The sequence below is a fragment of the Peromyscus eremicus genome, unplaced genomic scaffold, assembly GCF_949786415.1.
Source record: "Peromyscus eremicus unplaced genomic scaffold, PerEre_H2_v1 PerEre#2#unplaced_113, whole genome shotgun sequence".
Lineage (NCBI taxonomy): Eukaryota > Metazoa > Chordata > Mammalia > Rodentia > Cricetidae > Peromyscus > Peromyscus eremicus.
This window is the reverse complement of record NW_026734352.1, coordinates 44,704-70,925: the sequence shown is the minus strand read 5'-3', so window position 1 is coordinate 70,925 and position 26,222 is coordinate 44,704. Positions and strand designations below refer to the sequence as shown.

Genomic DNA, 26,222 nt, shown 5'->3' with positions numbered 1-26,222 from the left:
TGGGGATAGGGAAAAAACGGGTGCTAGGGAAGTTTCCAGGAATCCACAAGGATGACTCCACCTTAGACTACTAACAATAGTGGAGAGGGTGCCTAAACTGGCTTACCCTAGTAATCAGATCTGTGAATATCCTAACTGTCATCATAGAGCCTTTCTCCAGTAACTGATGGAAACAGATGCAGAGATTCACAGCCAAACACCAGGCTGAGCTCCAAGAGTCCAGTCAAAAAGAGAGAGGAAGGATTCTATGAGCAAGGGGCATCAAGATCATGATGGGGAACATACAGAGACAACCAAACCAAACTAGTGGTAACTCATGAAATTAGATCACCAGCTGTGGAGCCTGCATGGGACTGGACTAGGCCCTCTGCATAATTGAGACAGTTGTGTAGCACAATCTGCTTAAGGGGCCCCCTGGCAGTAGGATCAGAATCCATTCCTGGTGCATGAGCAGGTCTTTTGGAGCCCACTTCTATGATGGGACACGTTTCACAGTCCTGAGGCAGGGAGAGGGGCTTGGACCTGCCTCTACTAAATGTACCTCCCCATGGGAGGCCTTACCTTCTTGTAAGAGGGAATGGGGGTGGACTGGGAGGGGGAGGCTGAAAGTGCAAGAGGAGGGAAGAGGGGGAATCTTTGGTATATAAAATGAATAAAAAAAATTCTTAATAAAAAATTAGTTATTAGCATCACTATAAAAATTCTCATGTTTTTCAGTAGTAGTTGTTGATAAAACTAGTAACTGGTGTTTATTTTATCATCAGAAATCAGGGGATTTGGTAGTAACAATGAAGTAGAAATAGAGTCCCACAAGAACCAGGGAGTTGAACATATCTATCTTAGATTGGTGTCATTATGTCCTTATGTTCCATGACAAGCTCAATGAACACCCAGAATCCTGCATGAGTGCACAAGATTACCACATCTTCATCTTGGTATTTATTCACAATCTGAATTGGTTTCTGGTCCAGTGGGATGCAGCATCATAACAGACCACTATGCATCAAGCTCCACTTACAGTCTCATCTCTTGACACAACCTTTAGAAGGATTGGTTTTTCTGGTTGAAGAAGTCCTTGCTTGGCTATTTTTAAAGGGATCTGCAACAGTCCAGCAAGTACAAGAAGCAGTCAGTGAAACAACACCAACCACAAATACAAAGAGACATACAAATGCCAAGAGTGCTTTACAAGGACACAAAAACTACTTTTACCTCCCATGTCCTTCCTTAGGTGTTATCTACCTTTTTGGAGACAGGGTTTCTCACTGGCCTGGAACTCACAAAGTATATAGTCTAGCAGCTTAGTAAGCCCAGGGAATCTGCTGGTCTGTCTCCTCAGTACTGGGATTACGAGTGCATGCCAACACACCTGGTTGGTAATAGGTGGGTTGGTTGGTTGGTTGGTTGGTTGGTGTTTGGTTGCTGGCTGGGTTTTTTGGTTGGTATGTTGGTGGGTTGTTTGGTTTGTTTGCTTGCTTGCTTACTTGCTTGCTTTGTTTGCTTTGTTTTGCATGAGTTATAGGGATTAAGTTCAAGTCCACATGCTTTCAAGGCAAGAACCTTACTGACAGACCTATCTTCTGAAGCCCCTGAATTTAGACAGTCATTATACTTAGGTCTTTATAAAGCAAAAGATGCAACTCTAAAACTGAAATACTTAAATTATCCAATAGATATTGCAAAGAAATTCCTTGGACAAATAGATCAATATGCTTTTCTGCAAATCAATGCCCCAGTTAAAAAGCAAAACTCCCCAAAAATATAACTTCTGAAAAAGCACACTCACCTGAGTTTCCTTACAAGGCTGGAAGGAGAAGTTCTGCAGGACTCTGACAAGAGCAATTTTCATGTTCATGAGAGCAAACCTCATGCCAATGCAGTTCCTGGGTCCATCCCCAAAGGGCAGATATGTGTAAGGATTAATGCTACCCTGGTTTTTCTTGCTGAACCTGGTCCCACAGGAGTAAATGAAGACAAGTTAATGAAGCCTAAGAATCCACAACAGTCACTTGCTTGATATTTTTTAGATACCCATAAGCAGTAGTAAACAGGAAGCTTTCCTGAGCCAGTTGTGGAAATTCTGGTGTGACATTTAGAGTTTCTTACTTGTATACAATGCATTGTGATTGTTTTCCCTGCCACATTAACTTCGTGTATACCCTCCCCAACTCTATTCACTGTCTTCTTTACAACTTGTCCCCTCCTATTTTCATGTCTATTTTGTGTGAGTCTTTCACAGGTTGTCACAGACATTGTGTGTTCATGACAGCAAAGGCTGTGTTCTAGCCAGAAGACACTATTGCCACACCTCCTCTACTCTTTAGCTCCTACAGTCTTTCTACCACTTCTTCTGTGATGTTCTCTGGGCCTCAGAGTGGGTGATATGCCATAAGAATTATACAAATTACAAGTCTTCCCTCTTGCTTTACCATGGAGGAACTTTTAGTCATATTGAGATGAAGTAAATGCTGTCTAGAACAAACATTCATCTTTAAACATGATCTTTGCATTTAGTATGATGTGTTCATTCTCTGAGACATAAGAAATGAGACCAAAGGAAGAAAAGTATGTTATTGGCTGAACTAACACTCATTAAAGCAGGAGGATAAAATTCTTACCACTACTGAAATTGTTTCCCTTGCACTGTCCTCTCTCTGTTATTCTTTTTTCTCTTCTCCATTATTATTTTTCTACTTTATTTCTCTTATTTCCTTCACTGCTTGCCTTCCCTTTCTCCCCACTTCTTTCCATCTCTCACTCTGTTCCTTCCAGCTTCCCATCCTCCCTTCCTCCACTCTTCCTTTCCCTTCCTCTTTCCCCTCCCTTTCTTCCTCTTCCTTTTCCTTCCTTCTGTCCCTTCTAGCCTCCCTTTTTCTTGCCTTCCTCTTACTTCTTTTTCTTCTTGCTCTTCCCTTCCTTCTTACTGAATAGTTTAAGTCAGATAATTTACAAAGACATACAATGCTACTCTAATATAATATTATCATTAATTTATTTCTCTATGTATTCCTTTGAGTATAAAAATCTAGGAAGATATACAATTGTTATTCAAATCATATAACAAATAAATGATACTTAAGAGAAATTTTTTGGTTTCTAGAAAAGTGGCAATTGCAATATGACTATGTGTTTTAAGCTATTTTTTAATATTTTGGAAAAATTCTAATGTATTTAAGACTATTATATTTCCAAAATCATAATGATGATTTGTGGAGGTGTGTGAATAAACACCACACATGGACAAATGGATACTGGTCACATAGAATTCCATTGAGAGTGCTATGGATATTGATTTGTATACAGTACACTCGTGAATTTGTCAAACATTCTCTGTTGTAGACATTCATCAACATATCGCTTTATCAGTGTTTGGAGTAGTCCCTCATACACAGTAAACACAGGCTACCTGTCTCATTATTAAATGAATATAACAGCAATATGGTCAATCATCTGTGTGTTACAAAGCTATAAGAGATGTAATTGCTGAGACTGGAAGGAACACAAAAGTCATCTGGTCTGGAAGACAGAAATACTGATGAGCTCTGGTTAAGTTCTTTAGCAAGTACTATATATAGAAGCAATGAATGTCTAAATCCTAGTCCTTTCGGCTTGCCAGCCTCTGCCCTAAAAACACCATTCTTTATTTTGCTTACCAAAAAAACAATTAGACTGTAGAAATATGACTGAAGCCTGACCTTGCCTCTGGGTTTCCAGAAAGGACCACCTGAGCCACATCCAAAAGAAGAGTGTCTCAGACTCCTAGACATCAGGCAACATGGCTTTGGAAAAGTCACATAAGGTAAGAAAGTGGCCAGGACAACAGCCAGAGGCAAATAATGGAAGGACCTGTGGTCTCCTCTGTGTTCAGCAAGGCAGCTCAAATGACAAGGCCCTCAGATGACACCATTAAAGCTGCAGTGAAGGACCCAGGAGGCAAAATGTAGTCAAATGGAAAATGTAAATATTCTCTAAAGGTGAGGGGAGCAGCTAAAGGAAACAGCAAGAAAAACCTAGGCATGAAAAGCCTAATGCATAAAATGAGATAGTGTGGAGCACATTGTGACAGATGCTACTCTTGTCTTAAAAGTTTGAATAGGTAGATAAGTAGATAGATAGATAAGTAGACACAGAGACAGACTCTTGTTGCTACTTATGTGACTTCAACACCAAGAGACAGCACATCATGCTTGGACTAGTCCAGTTCTGGGTAGTTTATCTTTCCCATATCCCTGTACCTTTCAGGGTGGAACTCCTCAGGCTCTGGCCAATGCTTTGGGTCTCTGTGAAGAGCAAAGGTTGGTACCATCATCACAGTCCCTTTGGGAATGAGCACCCCATTGATTTCAACATCTTTCTTACAGACCCTCTCAAGTCTTCCAGCAATTGGATATAATCTGAGAGTTTCATTCACCATCATGTCCAGATACTCCATCTGGACCAGGGTATCACAGGTGGCAGGTGCCTACAAAGAGAGAGAGAGATTTTCATAAATTAAGATCTTGAACTAACTTTCATCTGTAGAGAACTACTAAGGGGTTACACTACCAAAGAAAAACTCCTGTTGATGAAAGACCTTAGCATTTAAAAAGCATTTTAATAACTGATACTTGAACATGCTCAATGCACCTATAAGAAATGTAGGGTAATTATGAAATATGGAGACTTTGTGACAATCCCAAACCCAGGACCTAAAATCCTCAGCATTACTATATACTACTTTTTCTTTCTTACGTAGGGAATCATAACTAACAGATCATGATAATTAGAGTCAACAACTTGACACACTTAGAGTTACCTTTTCACAGAAAGGGCACATACATGTACTTGAAGGTATATAAACATAGGAAGAAGAAAAATCCTTATTGTACTTATTTGAAAATATCCCATGTGCCATTCTTTCAAATATATATATATATATATATATATATATATATATATATATATATAAAAAATTTGGAAGCATTAATAGGATAAAATTTTAAATGATCTGAGGAGATACTGGTCTCTTCTATATTAAAGGTGACAAAAGACAGATATAGTCATTGCCATCAAAATGCTCAATTCCAACCCTGGTAAAAAGTTACAATGAAAACAGGATCCATCACTCAGCCACATTCTCTATTGCTGGTCCAGCACACTGGTTGTTCCCTCAGGGCTTGCCTGGGAGCTCTGAAGAGAATGATAAGGCAGACAGAGGGCCTCACAGACCACATAACCTCACATCCCAAGCCTCCCAGTTTGGGCAGAGTTGTAAAGACCAATGTGAGAAATGTTTGACTATTACTTTATGGGACTTTCAGACAAACTGTACTGTAGGGTTAAGAGTTTGACTCAGGCTGCCTATGAGTGGAGAGAGATGTGTGGGACAGAACTAAATCAATCTGCCTAGCCCAGTCCAGCCAAGGCCAGTCACACTCAGCCAACAGCAGGCAATAGCACACCCCATGACATCAGCAGACCTGACTACCGAGACACTTGACTAGCCAAAGTTCATCTTCCATGCCACTGTGATTTGGTGGTTGTTTCTTGGTAGTTTTTGATGACAGATAATGGATAAAGCTATACCAATATTTATGAACAAAGACATTGTTTTCCTAAAAGCAGTAAGTAGCCAATGCCTGTTTCCCATTCATTTCTCTTTTTAGAACCTTAAGTAAAGGAATCGATGCTTATCACTTCATTGAAAAAAATCTCACTGATAAGGAATCATTCATGTCAATGTGTCTCCTCTTCCCTTCCTCCCTCTCCAGGTACTGTTCCCTCACCTTATTGGGCAGAGCTGCATCAATTTCATCCTGCAGTTTCTTCTGGACATCAGGGTGAGTGGCCAGTAAATACAAAGCAAAAGAAAGAGCGCTGCTGGTGGTCTCATAGCCAGCAAGAATAAAGATAATAGACTGAGCCACAATCTCCAGATCGGGTAAAGCTAATGGGAAAGGAAATACATTTTATTTTATTTCATTTGTGTGTGAGAGAGAGAGGGAGGGAGGAGGGGGGAGTATGCCATGGCATTCTTGTGAGGGTCAGAGGACAATTTGCAGGAGTGATTTCTCTCCTTGCAACATTTGGATCCTTGGGTGTGAACTCAGGTCTTTGGCTTGGTAGCAAGTACCTTTATCTGTTGATCTATATTGCTGGCCCAATAGACACATTTTAGGTAAAGGAGATCAGTATTTCTTAAAAAAATTATGATTTGTGGCACAGGAGACCACTTCCTAAATATAACACCAGTAGCACAGACACTGAGAGGAACAATTAATAAATGGGTCCTTCTGAAACTGAGAAACTTTTACAAGGCAAAGGACATGGTCAGTAAGATAAAAACAACAGCCTACATAATAAGAAAAGATCTTCACCAACCTCACATCTGACAGAGGGCAGATCTCCAAAATATATAAAGAACTCAAGGAACTAAATATCAAAATACCAAACAATCCAATTTAAAAAAAAAAATGGGCCGGGCGGTGGTGGCGCATGCCTTTAATCCCAGCACTTGGGAGGCAGAGCCAGGCAAATCTCTGTGAGTTCGAGGCCAGCCTGGACTACCAAGTGAGTTCCAGGAAAGGCGCAAAGCTACACAGAGAAACCCTGTCTCGAAAAAACCAAAAAAAAAAAAAAAAAAGGGGCTACAGAGCTAAACAGACAGGTCTCAACAAAAGAATCTCAAATGGCTGAAAGACTTTTAAGGAATTGCTCAACATCCTTAGTCATCAGGGAAATGCAAACCAAAACGACACTGAGATACCATCTTACACCTGTCAAAATGGCTAAGATCAAAAACACTGAAGACAGCTTATGTTGAAGAGGATGTGGAGCAAGGGGAACACTCCTCCACTGTTGATGGGAGTGCAAACTTGTAGAGGCACTTTGGAATCAGTATGGCAGTTTCTCAGAAAATTGAGAGTCAATCTACCTCAGGACCCAGCAGTACCACTCTTGGGCATATACCCAAGGAATGCTCAATCATACCACAAGGACACATGCTCGACTATGTTCATAGCAGCATTGTTCCTAATAGCCAGAACATGGAAACAACCCAGATGCCCTTCAACTGAAGAATGGATAAAGAAAATGTGGCACATATACACAATGGAAACTACTCAGCAGAGAAAAACAATGACATCATGAAATTTGCAGGGACAGGGTCTCTTACTGAACTAGAAGCTCATCATTTCAGCTAGTTTGTCTAGCCACTGAGTTCTGGGCCCTCCTGTTCCCACCTTCTGGCTCTGGGGCTATACAAGCACATGTAGCTTTACCTAGCCTTTTGTGTGGGTGCTGGGGATTCAGACTAAAATTTTCATGTTCACAAAGCAATTGCTCTTAACCACTGAGCCATAACCCCAGCCCTGGAAAATTGACTCCATATAAGTAAAATAGATGACACCATTTGCCCTTTTAAAAAAATATTCTGCCTAAAACTTAGTTTCAAACATTTTGAGTAAGTATGAAATAGAAAGGTTTAAGTGCATGAAACATTAGCAGATCTATGAACTATATAGGTCTTAAGAAACCTGAGGCAGTGGTATGAAAGCTACTCAAAGTGTGGTCTGTGGACCAGTAGCAACAACTTGGAAACTCTTAGTAGAATCTCAAACCCACCCCACGTCTCCCTGGTCAGTGTTTGAACTTTCATGAGCTGTGATATTTATATGCATAAACCATTGGACAAACGAGTATTACCAATCTTCAAAATGTAATTCAGAAATGAGAGAAATACAGAAAAAAGGAATAGCTACAGAGTATTTAGAGTGATGGGCTAGAGAAATGGCTCAGCCTGTTAAGAATATAGGCTATATATCCTGATAATCAGATTGGTGATTACACTAGCTGTCACCATAGAGCCTTCACCCAGTAACTGATGGAAGCAGATGCAGAGATCCACAGCCAAGCACCAGGCTAAGCTCTGGGAGTCCAATTGAAGAGAGGAAAGAGGATTCTATGAGCAAGGGGAGTCAAGATCATGATGGGGAAATCTACAGAAACAACTGAACCAAGCTCATGAACTCATGAACTTTAGACTGACAGCTGTGGAAGCTGCATGGAACCAGACTAGGCCCTCTGCCTGTGGGAGATGTTGTGTAGCTTGCTCTGTTTAAGGGGCCCCTGGCAGTGGGATTGGGGTCTATCCCTGGTGCATGAGCTGGCTTTTTGGAGCCCATTACCTACAGTGGAACACCTTGCACAGCCTTGATGCAGGGGAAGGGCCTTGGACCTGCCTCAACTGAATGTACCAGGCTTTGCTGACTCCCTGTGAGAGGCCTTATCTTTCCAGAAGAGGGAATGGGGAGTGGGTTGTGGGGGAGGCTGGAGGGGAGCAGGAAAGGATGAACGTGGGATCTGTGGTTGGTATGTAAAGTGAATAAAAAATTTTAAATAAAAAAAAAGAATGTAGGTTGTAGCTGGATAGTGGTGGCACATGCCTTTAATTTCAGCACTTGGGTGGCAGAAGCTTGTGGATCCCTGAGTTTGAGGTCAGCTTGGTCTACAAAGCAAGTTCCAAGACAGACAGAAAAAGTCTGTCTAAAAAAAAAGAATGCAGGCTGTTCTTGAAGAGCACCTGAGTTCGGTTGTGGGCAACTCACAGCCACCTGTAACCTCAGCTCCAGGGATGCTCTCCTCTAACCAACACAGGCACCTGCACTCATCCATTCACACAGACATACACACATACACAGACATAAATTAGAGAATAATTCCTTAATTGAAATGGTAATGACTAGCAACATTCTAATAAATGGAGCCTCATTAGAGATTTTGTTTTTAATCTCAAATGGAAGAAACATCAACTCCAGATAAACTGCATCTGTGGAATGCGGCACCCTGATGCTGTGAAATGCAGCCCTGTTCCCTAAGACCCAAGCTTTTGACTAAAGCTAAACTTGACCAAGCAAGACTGTCCTTATGTGTGTGCTCTTTATTTAACAGTTTTTCTTTACAGTGCAGGGATTACAACAAGGTAGTTGTATGCACAATGACTCATGTTATCTTCCCATAAAGTATAAACTAGCCGGTCAAGTATAAACTTGCCCACATTCATTGAGCATGAATCAGATGCCATGGACAAGACCAAGAATGAATCCTAATTATAACTATGGGCCTTCGGTGATAATATGAACATGTAGGTTCAATGCTCATAACAAACATATTGCTCCATTGAGGAATGTTAAAAATGGGTGAGTTTGATGGTACAGCAAGATGGCTCAGCAGGTAAAGGGCCTGCTGCCAAGCCTGATGAGCTCATCTCCAGAAACAAAGGGCAGAAGGAGAGGACAGAATTGTGCAGATTTTCCTCTGACCCGCACACGCACACCATTGCATGTGCACGCCGACAAATATATGCAAAAGCAAAATAAGTGAATTTCTAAAATTTATTCTAAAAAGGATGGGAGACTGTGCACGTGAGGGAGGCAGGAACATATGAAAGCCTGTATAAACTCAACTGAAATTGACTGTGAGCCTATAATTTCTCTAAAATTTGTAAACTACTTTTTAAAATATATAAAATTAGAGAAGAATAGGAAAGAACTTAGTCTGTTCCAAAGACAAGTTTCCTTGATGAGGGATGAAGAGTGTACTCATCTGATGCTGTAAGGCCAAATGTTTAGACTGTTGTTAGGGATTATGCTGGTTTAGTAAAGTGGTGGTTGTAGATTCTCCTCTAAGATCCATGACTTTACTAGCCCTGAGTAGTTAGCTGGGTTTTCAGTACCAGGCATGGTTTCCCTCTTGTTGAGAAGGTCTTAAATCCAATTAGAGAGCTGTTGGTTACCACCAAGGTGTGTGTGCCACTACTGCTGTGGAGCCTAGTCCGAGTAGATATATCTACAAAACACTCTCACACCCAAGGTTCAGGGGACATTGCAGATGAGGGGGCAGGAAGAGCCAGGAGATCAGGAAGTCCTCTGTGAGACTGTCTCCTAGTAATATCAGAAGCTATGCCCATAAAGTCTCAATAACATGACTGCCCAAACACGAGCTGACACGGATGACACCAATAGATATGCCAAAGTGCACGGGGAGAGTTCATGAGGCTTCAACACTACACAGAGAATGACAGGCAACTAAGCAATGCTGAGAGGGGGAGAAACAGTCTTCTCCAGGGAAGAGCACAGTTATTCGGTACCAAATTGCCGTTGCTGAAGGCATACATATGTATAACGTCATACAGACTTAGCAGATTATATTTAGGAACATTTATGTATATACATATGTGCATTCAATAACAATGAAAAAAGAGAACGTGAAGTTGAAAGAAAGCATGGATGGGTATATGTTAAGGGTTTGGAGAAAGGGAAAGGATAAATCTTGTGATTACATGTATTAGGATCTCAAAAAAAGAGCTCAGATGCCCATATGAAAGGCTTATTCAATGTATACGCCTGAATGAACCTGAGTGTCAAAATAAGTGATGATAGTGAGGGAACAGAATTAATACATGGGATTGTGCAGGGGAGGTGAGGAGCAGGAGCAGGAGAAAAACAAAGGGGAGAGAGGAGAGAAGAGTAGGAGGGGAGAGAAGGAGGAGGAGTTGTGGAGGATGAAGGAAGGGAAGGAAGAGGAAGAAGGAGGAAAAAGAAGAAAATGAAACAGAAAACAGACGGCTTGCCCCTCTCTTACACAGAACAGAGCTCATAGCTGCATAGGATGGGACGGCATTAGAAAGCCATCATTCTTCAACCGTCACAGCAATGGCTTCCTCAGAAACCACCCATGATGGGATAATGAGCAGGTGAAAAGCTAGTAAGAGTAGTGGGGTATGTGCTTAATCCCAAGGCTTTCTCTACACGTTCCATATCAACTACACAGGAAATCAAAGCTTGGCTGTAAATCAAGAGCTGGACAAGCATTCATCCCAGGTTTCCAGTGACCATCACCACTGTGGGGCTGTTCCTCTCACTGGGTGTCTACATGAAAATCTCCAGGCAGAGCTTTTGACTCAGGGGATCTAGATGAGGCCCAGTTGGTATCTGTTCTGTAGTACCAGATCCAGAGACCACTGGTGATCTCCAGTCCTGAATTGCATGCTTACAGCTGCCCTTCAGGTTTTGAACACAGTAATAATCCTGTGCTTCTAGAAAGTTCCTCTGGCTGCTGTATATAATGTCTACATCTGTGGGTTGGGGTGGAGTTTTTTTAAGGGGTTGGAATTGTTTGTTTGAAATTTGGAGACATAGTCATCTAATTGAAAATCCTTCTGAATATTTCCAGGACAAACTCCTCACTCTGAGGTTCCCCATCAGTAAACATAAAACATTCTTGCTTACCTTTATGAGACTCCTTGATGTTAGAACTCTGGGAGTTTATTACCAGCTGAAGAAAATCCACTCTTTGCTGAAAGAATAATTTTTGAAAGATTCAAGGTCAGTTGAGAGGTCAGAGTGAGTCACAAGTGCAGAACTAGTCACCATTCTGACAATAATGCTTATTGAAAGTCCAGAAGTCTGGCTGGGATTCCCAAAGTCAATGATAAAGAACAACAAAAAAAAAAAAAAAAACATGTCCATACACATGTTTTGGAGAGCAGAATGCTTTCCTGAGTGAACACTGGCTCTGCATCCAATGGCTTTGGTCTTTCCTGTCTTTGACCCTGAGTTCTCTGGCTTCTGAACAGTCCAGGTTGGCCCCTTCCCTTTGCGTATGTGTTCACACAGAAGTTCTGGACTTCAGTCTGGTGTCCTCCCATCTTAATCTCAAACCATTGTCCTTATAATGAAACTTGGAGGCAGAATGACTGAGAGAGACGAGCCTGGGCTTCATAGCAAGATTATCTCAAAAAACTTAAAATTAAAAATAAAGCAGACTAAACTGTGCTGGGTAGGATAAAATGAATTTTTTTTTTGAAAATGTGTAAAATGATAAGCTTGGAAATGAAGTGATTTCTTGCCAGTATGAGGTCTGGGGAGTTGAAGTACCTGGAAAGAATTTGTAAGCAGAATCATTATCCTTTTAGGAAAAGGAAGTGGTAATTTTGTCTCACTTTTTTAAAATTTACATTAAATGACACACACAAAAAAATTGTACATAGAAATGGAATGAAATGAAAATTTGATGCATGTATATATTGAATGTTGCTTAAATCAGGTTAAGTATATTTTTCTCAACATCCATCACTCATCTGTGATGAGAACTTTCAAAGTCCATTTCTCTATAGCTTTGGGGATTTTTAGAATGACTTCAATGAGCATAGGAGTACAAATGTCTCCCACACAAGCTTATGTCATCTTATGACCGACAGGAAGATGGCTGGATCACATGGGAGTTCTATTTTTAACTTTTTGCTCATCTTTTTCCTCTGATGTGAACTAAGATCACTGAAGACTTAATCTTTGAAGAAATTATCCATTAATAATGGTTGTTCCTGTCTGGGTGTGATGGCTCACACCTTTAATCCCAGCACTCAGGAGGCAGAGGAAGGTGAAAACCAAAATAATAATAATAATAATAATAATAATAATAATAATAATAATTAATAGTTTCTCTGTTGTGATCTTCCAGTCCAACATCAAAGTCATAAACTCTGTTTCCAATATGAAACTCTAGAATAGGATTGAGCTGGATACCCAGGGCAACTTGAACCATTGTTCAAGGATGACATGTTTGCTGATCACATGTAAGGATCTGGGTTTTATTTTATCTCCAGCACTGACAAAATAACAAACTTTGATTTTTTTTTTAGATCTATCCATATAGTTTTCCATAATTCCCCCAGTTTACATCCCCACAAATCATATGCAAACAATATCTGTTTACTAGCATGTGGTGAAATTCTTGCCCTAAAAATATTTATTCTGTGGTACACTAATTGTCAGGCATATCATTAATTTTAAATGCTTTCTCTGGCTCATTTTATTTCTCTATTCCCAACCACTACACTCTTCATTCTCTTCTAAATATCGAAAATTCCCTGTCCTTAACCTACACTCCTCATGTAACTTTTAAAGATACAGAGGAAATATATATATATGTATATTTGTTTTATAGAAAGAGGGAGAAATACATTATCAACAAATGAAAGTCCTCGTGTGAGTAGTTATTACCTTTGCTTTCTCTTGCATGCGATCCTCCTTCATTTGCTGTACCGAAGTTTTAAAAAAGCTTATAACATCTTTTGGAAACAAGCAGATATTTAACGCATCAAATACTGGGATAAGGAATGGAAAGAGTGCTAGAGGGGAAAGAAAAGAGAAACCGTGGTGAAAATACAAATTTTACCTGGAATGATTACATTTATTCCAAACACTCAGAACAGTAAAAGTTACCAGGATCTCAACCAAGACACACTCTCTCTCTCTCTCTCTCTCTCTCTCTCTCTCTCTCTCTCTCTCTTTCAGGTTCCAAGCCACTGGCTGGGAAAGGGTGTGTCAATGTATGGCCACTGACATAGAAGTGATATCAATGGCACCTGCTGCACGGTTTCAGGGTTAAATCCCTTGACCTCTCACCCTTGACATGTTGGACTAAGGTCTTTTTGGATAAATCAGGCTTCAGTCCAGTTGCTGCAGTTAATCGTGATGTTCAAGAAAGAGCTTTCATGCTGGAGAGATGGCTCAGAGGCTTAAGTGCTTGCCTTGCAAATGTGAGGCTCTGGGTTCAGTTCCCAGAACCCACGTTAAAATCCAAGTGCAGTGCCTCGCGAATGGCAACATGAGAGATGAAGACACTGAATTCCTGGAAGCTTAATGTCTAGTGAAGCTTGGTGAAGTTCGCCTACCTACTTGGTGAAGTTCCAGGCCAGTAAGAGAGCCTGCCTCAAACAAAAGGTGGCAGATGCCTGAAGTTGCCCTCCGACATCTTCATACTTATACATACTCCAGTGCATACACCCATATACCCATATACTCCAGTGCACCTACCCACCCACCCATGAACACAGACACAAATGATGATGATAATGATGATGATGATGATGATGATGATAACATTAACCAAAAACACACAAAAAATGAAGAAAACCTTATAAGATAGAGACAAAACAATATCCAGAAGGGTATTTGTGGGTATTGAGGAAAAACTGATGCCGTATGACAATACTTTATAGCATGTACCACTAAAAGAGAAGGAAAAACACACTTTAGGCAGAGAGAGAGTGGATACTACTGACCAAAGTGCAAACTAATAAAATAAAAAACATGGAGGAAATCAATGAAAACAAAAGATTCTTCTTTGAAAATGTCTTCAGAGTTGGCAAAATGTTAGCTGGGATTGTTCTAGAATTAGAGTGATAGCTCAGATTACTAGCATGCATAGTGAAGTGGGAGGAGAATAATGTTATGGAAAACACAAGGGCATATAAAGGAATCCCACTAGTAATTGAGCGACTAGGACAATAGCCTCAATTATACATCTGAGCCAGAATGTACAAATTCCTAGAAATACACAAATTGTAGAAACTGACTCAAAAAGAAATGCATACAATGCATAATAGACTGGTGACATAATGAGAAGTTATTTGTTGCAAAGCAAGCACACAGAGATCCATAGCATTCCTCACAATCTAGAGAAAATTGAAAACTATGACAAGAGGAGATTATCGGATCAATGTGTTCCGGTATCATACTTAATCTTACCTCCTCCTATCTAGCCTTAAGTACAGAATTTAAAGTGCTGCTGATTTTTTAAAAAATGCTATCAACAAGGAAAGCCTAAAACCAGGAGGTTTCAATGATGACTTTTGCTAAATATTTAAAGAAAAGCATATGCCATTTCTTCCCAAATATGTCCAAAATATAGAAAGGACATGAAAACATCTCCAAAATTTTCCATAAGATGTGTGGTACCCTAACACTGAGACCAGATGAATATCTCACAGGAAAAGAAATCTACAAACTAACATCACTTGTAAGTGTGGTTGCAAGATTTTCAACACGATATTAGATACTAAATCAAGTGACTATAAGAAGAGTTATATTACCCTAACTCGGTAGGATTCATCTCAAGGATGCTCTGCTGTATAACTGAGTATATCAATGCAAATGAAAATGAGCAAAACAGATGAACAGATGAAAAAAACATCAAAGCCAACACTCTTTTGTGATTAAAGACATGTCCTTAATTAGTTCAGCACATTATATTAGATATTACTATACAACTCAGGACTTCCCCTTGAGTATACATCAAAAAACAACTGAAAACGTGTTGAAACACAAACTTGCATAATATTCATAGCAAGGCCAGGTAGTGGTGGTGAACACCTTTAATCCCAGCACTTAAGAGGCAGAAGCAGGTGGATTTCTGCGAGTTCAAGGCCAGCCTGGTCTGCAAAGCAAGTCCAGGCCAGGCTCTAAAGCTACACAGAGAAGCCCTGTCTCGAAAAACAAAAAGAATATTCATAACAGCACTGTTTCACAACAGCCAAAAAGGTCAAAACATTCCAAATATCCATCAGTTACAGACAGAACATGACATGTCCATAAGATGGAATATAATTCTGTCATAGAAGAAATGAAATACTAATACACACTTAAGATGCATGAACTTTTAAAACATACTAATTTGAAAGTGAGATACAAAAGGTGACATTATACAGTTCTATTTATATGAAGTGTCCAGAATAGGCAAATCTGTGCAGTTAGAAAATAGACTTACTTGTTGTTTATGCCTGTGAGAGGTAAGGAGTTAGTCATTAAAAGTACAGAGTTTCTGAGATGACAAAAATGTTCCACAGCTGACAACAGTGATAGCTGAAAATATTTTAAATATACTGAAAACCATCTTTTGGCCTGTTTAAGTGGACTACTGACAACATATGCAGATTATATTTCACTACACTGTTACTTAAAAAGACAGAAAGAATGAAACATTAGGTCACGTACTCACTGTGATGAACAATGGATCAAAGATGTCAACTTTTAAGATCTTCTTTATTTTTTCCACAAAAGGATCCTGTGGATTGTTGAGGGAATCAACATTCACACCAAATGATGTGGCAGTGATCACATCCATGCTGTAGGCCCCAAAAATGCTGAGGACAGAGAGAAATGGAAATTAACAGCTACACCTCTTCCTACTCTGCCTAAGACACATAAGGTGTGAAGTAGGAGTAAATTCAGTCCAGCCAAGATAATCAGAGTGCCACACAGAAACCCTTCCTATGATGCCCTTGTTCCGACCATACTCAATTGTGAGAAGTTTTTCAGGTGACAGTGTTGTACCTGTCTTTGTGCTGTGGGATGGCATGGATACCACGATGGTTAGTTTTAATTATCAAAATAACATAATCTAGAAATCCCTGGGAAGAAACTCTTAAGGAGGAATTGTTTATACCAAGTTGGACAGGCGTGTTGCCTTGATTGTGTTAATGGATGTGGGAAGACATGATCCACATTATCATTCCCTAGATGTGGTGGTCTGAATGTAATTGGCCGCCAATAAGCTCATAAGGAGTGGCACTTTTAGGAGGTGTATCTTTGTTGAAGTAGGTGCAGCCTTGTTGGAGGAAGTGTGTCACTGAGGTCTCCTATGCTCAAGATTCCACCCAGTGTCCGAGTTCACTTCCTGTTGCCTGTGCAAGATGTAGAACTCTCAGCTACCTCTCTACCACCATATCTACCTGCACACCACCATGTCCCACCTTGATGATAATAGACTGACTCTCTGAACTGTAAGCCACCCAGTTAAATGTTTTCCTTTATAAGAGTTGTCGTGGCACTTTGCACAGCCTTGGTGCAGGGAGGAGGGGCTTGGACCTGCCTCAACTTACTGTACCAGGCTCTGCTGACTCCCCATGGGAGACCTTACCTTGGAGGAGATGGGAATAGGGGGTGCTCTCAGGGGGGAAGGCTGGGGGTAGGAAGAGGGAGGACAGGGGAATCTGAGGTTGATATGTAAAATGAATAGAAACTCTCATAATAAAAAAAATAAAGAAAAAAGTTGTTATGGTCATGGCATCTCTTCACAGCAATGGAAACCCTAAGACACTGGGTTCAGTCCTGAGTTTTGTAAGTGTGGGAAAGATAAGCTAAATATTAAGCTTGTGTGTACTCATTTTACATTGTTCTTCACTGTGGACATCAGTTCTCTCCCTCTACCATGTGGCTCCCAGGGATCTAGTCAAGTTAGCACTTTGGTGGCTGGTGCCTTTACCCACTGAACTGTCTTGCCAGACCAAGGAAAGATTTACTATTTCATTGATAGTCTCAAAAAGTTTATGATGGAATATAAATTGTTTGACATTTTAACTTTCCTGGTACACACACAGCATCCGAGTACTTTCTCCATCTTTTCTACTGAATCAACACTAACAGGTTTGTTTAGATAATGTCCTTTCTTTCTAAATTATCTTTTTTTTTCTAGAATTTAAAAAATGACAGTTGAGTAGATGACTTAATAATGGATCCTGTATACAGAGGTGAGACTTGTTCTCTGTAAGTCATCCTACCTTCTTATAGGAGACAACCCTTTGTAGGCTGGCCCATTATAAGCCCATCCTAATACTGCTACAAGGATGTCTCCAGTTTCCTCTGGTCTCAAACTTCAGTAGTAGTCTGAACTGTTGTAATCAGTTGAAACACCATACAACTCACTTTCTACTGGTCCTGGAATAACCTAACAATGGACACTTCAACTCCACAGCTGGCAGTTATGGAGTCTCCTAGCATTATTGTTATGATTTGAATGTGCAATATTCCCCCAGAGGATCATGCATTTGAACACTTGGTCCCTGGCTAGTGGCACTGTCTATGAAAAAAATGTGGAAACTTGGAGGTAGAGCCTCATTAGAAGAAGCAAGTCATTTTGGGCAGGCCTTGAGTCTCTATAGTCTGGCCATACTTCCTTCGTCCTGATCATAGATACAGTGTGATCCGCTAGCCTCCTGCTCATGCCGCCATGTCTTCATGCTGTGACGTACTGTATCCCCCTAGAACTGTAAGGCAACATGAAGCCTTTCTTCCTTCAGTTGCTTTTGTCAGGGTCTTTTGTCACAGCAACAGAAAAAGAACTCACACAACAACCCAGCCCCCAATGACCATGCCAGCACTCACTCTTTCATGGAGATGGAATTCCCATTCTCTGATCCATGCCTCATATTTCTCACCAACACATCTGCATACTGGTTAATGATGGGGAGCATCTATACACAAAACAAAACACCATTGTAGCTTAAGTTTTTCTGCCTGGCCCACAGTCAGGACAAATCTCTCTCACCTGCCAGTCCCACAGCCACTCAGACCCGACCAAGTAAACACAGAGACTTATATTGCTTACAAACTGTATGGCCATGGCAGGCTTCTTGCTAACTGTTCTTGCAGCTTAAATTAATCCATTTCTATAAATCTATACCTTGCCACATGGCTTGTGGCTTACCGGCATCTTCACATGCTGTTTGTCATCGTGGCGGCTGGCAGTGTCTCTCTGACTCAGCCTTCCACTTCCCAGCTTTATTCTCCTCCTTGTCCTGCCTACACTTCCTGCCTAGCCAATGGCCAATCAGTGTTTTATTTATTGACTAATCAGCAACACATGTGACATACAGAACATCCCACAGCACACCATCCATAGTGAGCTGAGGGGCCTCAGTTCCCAGTGGACACAGCTTCCCCAAGGACAAAGCAAGAAGTCCCATTAACACAAAGAGACATTCTTAGGAAGTTTCAACTCAGAGGACACTGCTTGGAAAAGGACTGTGATCTTCCACTCTACTTGTCCCCATATCTGTTCCTCATGTTTCCAATGACAAACTTATTATTACTTCATTACCTCCTTGAGCTTTCCACTGGTGAAGGTTGGAGACAATAATGCTCGAATTCTCTTCCATTCCTCATTCTCAGCGATGGTGATGGCTTTTTTCAAAATTCCCGATGGACCAAATACCTAGAATCCAAAGCAAAAGAGATGTTGCCCTATATAGATTTGGAGAACTGCCAGGTTGTGGGGAAATGTTAACAGGCATCATTTACATACAAATTGTTTATAACTATGTCATTGAATGGCACAGGAAATGTGTGTTTCAAATGCCTTACTCTCTGGGAGGCTAGAGGTAGAGAAATTCACTCTGTAGCCCAACTTAGACTCACACATTTTCTTCTACTGACCTAACCTCCTGAATAGTTATACCACCACCAGGCCAGATTGTCTGAATCTTAAAGACAAAAAAGCTGTAATGTCCCTTTTCTCCTCTGAGCCCGTCCCTCCCACCCATAATTCTTCATTTGATATTAGCTCACCTCCTCCAGGAAGTTTCCCAGCAGCCTGGGAAGGCATTCCTTCCCAGTTGTGGAGGTTTGATAAAGGTAGGCTTGAGTTGATTGATGTATCAATATGCATGCATTTTAATATTATGCCTAGCTCTACTAATAATATGTAATTAATAAATGCAATGAAAAATTTTAAGTGTATGTGTTGTATGGAAAGTCACAAGAGCAGCAGCTAAAATTGAGCCCAACTGTGGAAGAATAAAGTTTATCTCCTTTAAAAGTAAATGCACACTCAACATTCTGTTCAACATTGTACTGGAGTGAAGAAAAAAATAAAACAAAAAGTATATAGAAAGAAAAAACTTCCCTATTTTTTATTAAATTAAGGTCAAGATAGAGAATTCATGGAAGATGTAAACAAATATCTAGAACTTACAAATGAGTCAATTTGCAAAAATTAAGGCACACTGGTAAGTGAGGAATATGCAAAACTACATTAAATACACAATGACTTTCACAATCATTCCAAAGAAAATGAAATACTTTAGGTATGAATCTAACAAAATCTAACAACAGCAATAAAAATGCTCATTTAAAAAAATCAATGAAAATTTGAAGGAATGAAGAAATGTCAAGAATTCACAGATCAAAACAATCTGCTGGGGAGACGGCTCCGAGGGTAGGAGGGCTTGTTCTTTAAGCATGAGGACCTGGGTTTGAATTTGCAACAGCCACATTTTAAAACATTTTATGGCCAAGAGTGCCTGTAACCTGGTGTTGGGGGAATGGAGACAGGCAGATACCAATAGCTTACTGACCCACCAGACTAGCCAAAACAGCAGAGTAGAACAGTAGAACACGTAACATCCTCCTTGGGGCCTCTGCAGGTTCACACAGGCACACACATGTACACACACATTTATACAACTCTCACAAATGCAAGATTGAGAATCCTAAAATATTGTGCTATAGACATGCATACACACACACACACACACACACACACACACACACACACACACACAAAATGGAGTCTTATTCAGCCATAAAGAGGAACAAAATTATATCATTTACAGGAAAATAGATGGAACCAAAGATCACATTAAGTGAAGACAAATTCAGGAACACGAATATCACCTATCAGTGTCGATAATAGTTTTTTTTAAAACTATGTTCATACAACAAAATATTACAGGGACTAGAGAGAGGGGTCAGCACTTAAGACCCCTCAGTGCAGGGGGAGGGGTTTGGACCTGCCTCAGCTGAATGTATCAGGCTCTGCTTGACACCCCATGGGAGGCCTTATTTTCTTGTAGGAGGGAATGGGGGGTGGATCAGGGGGAAGGCTGGAGGGGGTGGGAGGAGGAAAGAGAGGGGAATCTGTGATTGGTATGTAAAATGAATGAAAAAAATCTTAATTAAAAAAAAAGAAGACTTGCTGCTCTTGCAGAGGACTGGAGTTTGGTCCTCGACACACTTCAGCTGCCTCATAAATACCAATAACTACGGCTCTAAAGGATCTGTGCCCTCTTTTGGCCTCTGTGGGCACCTACACACATGTGCACATGCACACACAGAGAGAAACACATACAAACATATACACAAAATAACTATTTAAAAAATAAAAAAGTCACAAGAAAGCCCACTGTTTTTGTACAATAAATATATGCCAATGCTGTAGAAAATAAAGATAAAATGTTTCCAACTAAAAAAAGAAAATACAAGCTGTGTGTGGCAACTCTAATAGACAAGGATGTGGGAACCTCGAGGTGAAGGAACAGTTCTGTACCTTGGCTGTTGATGGTTATACATAGGTGCACCAATAAACATGCATGGAGTTACATACCCTTGTGCACACACACTACAAAATAAAGAGATGTAAGATTGGTACTGAATAAAATGTATGGGTTATACAAATTTCCTGTCACAGAAGCATACTAAATTTATAGTTATGTAAAATATCACCATTGAGACAAACAAGATGAGGGACATATGGACCATTGTTATGTATTTTGGGCCAATGCCCTATGAAATTATAATTATTTCATGATAAAAAACTAACATATTGCCAGGTGGTGGTGGCTCACACCTTTAGTCCCAGCACTTGGGAGGCAGATGCAGGTGGTTCTCTGTAAAAACAAAGCAAGTTCCAGGACAGCCAGAGCTGTTATACAGAAAAACCTTGTCAAAAAAAAAAACAAAAAAAAACCCCACTAACATATAAAAACATAGGATCTGAGTTTGAATATCAAGCACATATTTAAAAAGCTGGACATGGCCCTGTGCATCTATAACCTCAGCTCTGTGAGGGACAGAAACTGGAGAATTGCCAGTGCTTACTGACTGACAGCCTGGCTCCAGGTTCAGTGAGAGACCCTGTCTCAAGGGAATAAGGCAGATAGAGTAGGACATCCAACATCCTTCTCCGACTTCCATATGTGTGTAGGTATGTACATGGGCACGCATATGCATATCCCTATGCACATGCACGTAAACATTCATGCCTCAAAAAGACCCTAATATATAAATAAATAGAGAATAGGCACCTACCCGACGACTTGTGAAGGTAGAATAACATTCCTTCACCAACACTGTTTTGATCATGTCTGGATCCCTGATAGCTAACACAGGCTGTCAGCCCTCATAAAACCTGCAAAGCAAAGAGGATTAAACCCAGCCATCTAGATTTGATAGTTGGAGGCATGCCAAGGAATCCAGAATCTGATCCAAATGTTATATAACCAACAACTTAGTTATGCAACATGAGCACCTAGTTCAAGTTAGGGATTCTGACCATAGGTCACTGGCATCTCATGAAACGAAGTGTAACGTAGGACATTCAGGGAGGGGCAAACACAAAATAGCTCTATACAAAGATCATAATTAGAACTAAATTGGAGTATATGTTACCTGGATGGTGCCTACGTGAATATTGCCCATGTACTATTTTTCATAATTTTGCATAATCAAAATATTAAAATACCAAAAAAGATATGAAGTGAATGGAAAATTGAAAGTAAGTAACTTAAGTTCAAAATAGTGGAACATCCAGACACTGGACTGAAACTCAGGTGAACCATTCCTGAACCGTCAAGTCCTGGAGAAAAATCAAAATATGCGACTTTCTCCACCAAAATCTGTCTGTGAAGCACAACACTGGCAGACATATGGGATCTTTGGTAGGAAAAGCCCCCCAAAATCTTCGTAATACATAGCTTACACTCCTGTGGGCTTTGACATTTCCCGTCTTCCCAATGGAGGTTGCCATAGTACTTACCCCCACATTTTCCCATATTTTCTATGACATTGTTTGTCAAATTCCCAGAAGCCCTGGAAAGAGAAAGAAAATAAAAATCCATAACTATTTTAAATATACTCTTCTCACCTCTAGTTGGGGCACAAATGATTTGGATCTTACAAAATCAGGTTTACTGTCTATCCCTAGACAGCAGTGAGAGGGGCATTGTTATTTGTAGCTGTCGGAGTGGAAAGGAGATTAAATTGCTAGAGGTATTTGAAATGGGGATATTAAAGTTTTTCAAATTTTCTCCCAACATTGCAAATGAACAAAAGCTCACCCTTGATTGTAAATAATTGCCTATGCTTGGCCACTTACCCTTCGCTACAAATAACAGCTAACAACATGTCTCTAAAGATTTCGCTTCTCCACATGCTGTCCCTAAAATCCCAAGACTCTCTGAACTGTTCCCTCCATAGACACAATGGAGAAACAGAAGCTAAGGGAATGCCAGTGAGATCCACTAAACTCCTTACCCAGCATCTTTTTCATTTATTTCATGCCTCTTTCCTTAGAAGACTAACAGAATTGTGACAGTGAAGAGACCAGTGGCCTCCTTTAATTTAGAGCATTTAGTCTCCACCAAGTTTCTGAGTGAGAAGGCAAGTGAATAAGAATGATAATGAGTGGGCTGAAGAGATGGCACAGTGGTTAAGAGCATTGCCTGGTGTGCCAGAGGACCAGGGTTCAATTCCCAGCACCCACATAGCAGCTATCTGTAATTCCAGTTCTAGGGGGACACCTTTGTGGGCACCCAGAACTCATACACAGACTTGTATGCAGGCAAAATACCCATACACCAAAAAAAAATATTTTTAAAAAAATAACAAAGGGAGTTTGCCTTTATGGCTCCCTGGCAACATGGAAAAATGGGGAGAGGCCACCTCTACACAGAACACAGCAAAGGAAAGTACTTTCTCCTCTACACACAATGTTGGAAATGAAATACTTGCAATGAGTCTCTGACACTTCAAAAGAAAACTTCTGCTAAGTTTCAGTTATAAGTTCTAATTATGCAAATAAAAATTCCAGAAGCATGGCTGTCCCTTGCTAGAATCTGCACTGAGAACAAAGGACATTGCCCTTGGAAGATCACAAGTCTGAACATCAAGTCCTCAGCATGAGTGTTGATATGTCAAAGGTCTGAGCTGATGAACTGCACTAAACCGGAATTTCCAAAGACTAACAGCAAGGCCTTCAAGAAGCTGATCTTGTCTCAGATGGAAGCCAAACATAGTTTCTGAAATGCTACCTCAGTTCTACTCAAGATCTTGTCTTTTTATTGATGGACCTTAGCCAATCTTGGCAAACACAAGAAGAAAGATAGGGAGCCCAGTGAACACTTACCTTCTTGTGGTAAGCAAAAATTGAACCCAAGAATGGCAGAGGCTTGGGCCCAGGAATTCCCAACTTTTTAAAAATCCCATGTGAATGGGTTCCATACCTATGAAGTGAAAGAGAAAACTAGTACATTGGGATTGTCATTGTATGCTATAGTGGCTCACCAGTTGTGGATACAGACACTATAAAATTCAAACAAGGGAGGCAACATGTAGGCAACAAATAACAAAAACTCCAACAACAATAATTATTTTTAGTCTTCACATCTTCTCCATGGGACTCAGCAAGTGTATCTGAGAGTTTTCTCTTGAGAGAGGAGGCATATTCTCCACTTCCTTGTAACTCATACCTGAAGGTATTTCATTTCATCACTGGCCCATCCTCTTCCTTATCCACCTGTACTAAGGGATTCACACGACCAGACAGACGGGTATAGGAAACACTGATGAATTTTTTAAAACCTAATAAGCAAGTTTATTTCAAAGCATACATGCGATCTATACCACGTATTTGTTTATGCATTAGGTTCCCATTCCTGGCACTATCATAAACAAATGAGTAAATACATCAGTTGTCACAAATATTGAAAGCAACAACCCCATTTTAACTTTTTGAAGGAAGGTCCTGGGATATCTAGAGCTGAGTAGAAAGAAGGAAATGAAACATTTCCATTAATTGTAAAATATTATCAGATGGAAAAGATGTTGCACAATACTTTAAATACTTACCTATTGCTTTAAAGATAAATAAAAATAAAACCACATTTGAATTTTTCATTTTCACATCATTATGAATGTCTAACTTCCCTTAGAGTAAAATGGTGACAGAAGTCACAGACTCATAGTTTCTCTCTCTCTCTCTCTCTCTCTCTGTCACACATACACACACATGCATGCACGCACTCACGCACACACACACACACACTCACACAGAAAAAGAGACAGAGACAGAGACAGAGACAGAGAGAGAGAGAAAAAAACAGTGGTTCTCAACCTTCCTAATGTTGCAACCCTTTAATACAGTTCCTCATGTGGTGGTGACCCAACTGTAAAATTATTTCATTGTTGCTTCATAACTGTACTTTTGCTACAGTTATAAATCATAATGTAAACATCTGATATGCAGAATGTCTGATATGTGACCCCTGAGAAAGGGTGGTTTGACCCCCCAGAGTGCTCTTGACCCACAGATTGGGAACAGCTACAGTAGAATGAGCTGGGGATGGTGGCCACATATGCTTTGAATCCCAGAAATCGGTATAACCTCTCTCCTCCCCTCACTTGTACAGGACTCCCTTCATTGAAAGGAAATCCTGGGATGGATGTTTTGACTGATGCTCCCAGTAGAACTTAGAATTTTGGTTACAGATTGCCTGCCTTTTGAGGATGCCAGGAGATCTCAAAGCCAGGGAGGAGTAACTCCTTATACTGAGGCTAGAGGATTTGAAAGAAAAGAACCAAAGTCAGGTCTCATTTGCCCTAAAGATTCATCATTTATGGGAACTAGAGAGATGGCTCAGTGGTTAAGAGCACTTGTTGCTCTTGCAGAGGATCCAGAGTCAATTCCCAGCATCTACATGGTGGCTCACAGCCATCTGTATGTAACTCCAGTTCCAAGGAATAAGATGTCCTCTACTGACTTCTATGGGCAAAAATAACACATGTAGTGCGTATATATACATGCAGACCAAGCACTCACATAAAATAAAATGATCAAATATAATACAAAAAGACTCATTACTTAGAAGCAAATAGTTCAACAAATTATACGTAGAAGGACTGAATTGGGGGAAGACAGAGAGATCCAGGGAAGGATAACAAAACAAGGAATAGTCTGAGCGTACCATATAGCCTGGAGTATATTAGGGGCATTATATAAATCGTCTTAGAAGTGGGACAAGGGAGCAGAAACTAGCCATGTGCACATGAGGCAACACTAAACATCTCCTGCATCAGAGGACACAGGTGAAGATGACACAGAAGCTCCTCCCATCCCCACAATCCCAAGACCTTGCAGAAGAGGCCTCCTCCTATCATACACAGTGACCAGCTATTTGTAATCTGCTTCTGCTGAGCTCTGGTTGGTTAATCTGGGGAAAAACTGAGACTGAATCAGAGTATACCCCAAGTATAACTGAGGTCACTCAATCCTCCTATCCACAGAAAGCGGAGTTTAGTAGAAGGGGAAGGCCTACTTATCCCCTTGGAGGGATTTGCATAAGACCAATAGCAACACCTTAGGTCTTAGCATCTTACACTCAAGCAACATCCCCTTCATTTTCTCTTTGGATTTTCCAAACAGGTAGAGGAAAGAATTATCCAATTCACATCCCCAAGTCTTGATCACCGAGGAGAGGAGCCTGGGCAGTTTACTCACAGGTAGAGGAGCACCAGGCTGGTAACCAGGAGCATCCAGGTTTCCATGGAAAAGTTTGGGATCAGGTCCAT

General features: G+C 40.4%; 1 pseudogene; it reads right to left on the bottom strand.

The window, feature by feature from the left end:
* Window positions 1-1,003: 1,003 nt before the first annotated feature.
* Window positions 1,004-26,222, bottom strand: LOC131901576 (cytochrome P450 3A9-like; annotated as a pseudogene).